The 1452-nt window shown below is 40.4% G+C and overlaps 1 non-coding gene across 1 annotated transcript; it reads left to right on the top strand.

Moving 5' to 3' along the window:
- Positions 1 to 812: 812 nt before the first annotated feature.
- Positions 813 to 919, top strand: LOC149492640 (small nucleolar RNA R71). Its single transcript, XR_016319051.1, has one exon. It is a non-coding gene; the product is annotated as a small nucleolar RNA R71 (small nucleolar RNA).
- Positions 920 to 1452: the final 533 nt, after the last annotated feature.

Here is a 1452-nt window from a genome sequence, read left to right as displayed (position 1 = left end):
TCTTTTTCCTCTAAATCAATGATAGGCACTTTTGATTGTTCTTTTTCCTCCTTTTCTTTCCTCAGTGGTTCATCTAATTGTTTGCCACTCCTCAAGGTGATAGCCTGCACTTGTTCTTTTGGATTCTTTTCAGTATTGCTAGGTAACGTACCTTGAGGTCGAGATGCCATCATGTTTGCGAACTGCCCTAACTGAATCTCCAAATTCCTAATTGGAACTTGCTGGATTTTATGGTTCTCCCTAGTTTCATTCATGAATTCCATGTGTGATTTGGAGAGGGCAGTGAGGAGGTCATCATGAGATTTCTTTTCTGGAGGGTGGAACCCTGGGGGTGCATTCAAGGCATTGTTAGGATTACCATAAGATAGGTTAGGATGATTCCTTAACCTGTTATCATATGAATTTGAATAAGGGTAATTCTTTCTTCCTTGATTCATCACATAGTTCACTTGCTCCAAAGTCTGCGGATTTAAGGAGTCCATGATGCATTCCCCAATTCCATGTTGTCCATTGCACCTATCACACACTTGCATAATCGAATTCACAGGATTAGTGGTTAACATGTCCAATTTCCTTACCATGTTATCTACCTTGGCATTGAGTGCTGTAATGGCGTCTATTTCATAGACTCCTGCGGTTCTTCTCCTTTCGGTATTGTTTTGGTAGTGGCTGTTGCTTGCCATCTCCTCTATCAACTCATATGCTTCATCAATACCTTTCTTTTCAAAGGATCCACCTGCAGCTGCATCTAAAGTGATTTTAATATTAGGAGATAATGCATTATAAAAAGTTGTACCTGTAGCCACTTGGGCAAACTGTGATGCGGGCACTTCCTTAGCAAGTCCTTGAATCTTTCCCAAGCTTCGTACAAGCTCTCTTGATCATGATGAGCAAATGTCATTATCTCATTACGCAGCTTGGTGGTTTTTGAGGATGGGAAGAATTTAGCTAGGAATTTTTGAGCTAATTCATCCCATGTGGTAAAACTTTCAGCGGGACACGATTGTAACCATGATCTAGCTTTATCCCTAAGAGTAAAAGGAAAAAGCCTCAACTTGATTGCATCTTCAGAAACACCATTTTGTTTGAATGTGTCACAAATTTCCAAAAAATTGGTGATGTGAGCATTAGGATCTTCACTAGGCAAACCTCCATATTGGATCGAGGTAGAGAGCATTTGGATAATTGCCGGTTTAATCTCAAAGTTATTAGCTTCTACCCTAGGTCTTGTAATATTTGAGGTTGTCCCATTCAGATTAGGTGTTGTATAATCCCTTAAGGTACGGACCGGATGTTGAAGTGGTGGTCCAACTACGTTTTCGTTTCTATTTTCGTTTTCGTTGGCCATGTCTGCTTGTTGTTCGAGTTTTATTTCTCTTGCTTTTCTTGCAGCGTTGTGCCTACGAAAGGTTCTTTCAATTTCTAGGTCAAAGACTAGAGGTTCAGTCGTCC

Source organism: Jatropha curcas, chromosome 11 (genome assembly GCF_041381405.1).
Source record: "Jatropha curcas cultivar XTBG-Jc1 chromosome 11, XTBG_Jcur_1.0, whole genome shotgun sequence".
Lineage (NCBI taxonomy): Eukaryota > Viridiplantae > Streptophyta > Magnoliopsida > Malpighiales > Euphorbiaceae > Jatropha > Jatropha curcas.
Note: the sequence above shows the minus strand (reverse complement) of the source record. Positions and strands in the feature narration are given on the sequence as shown.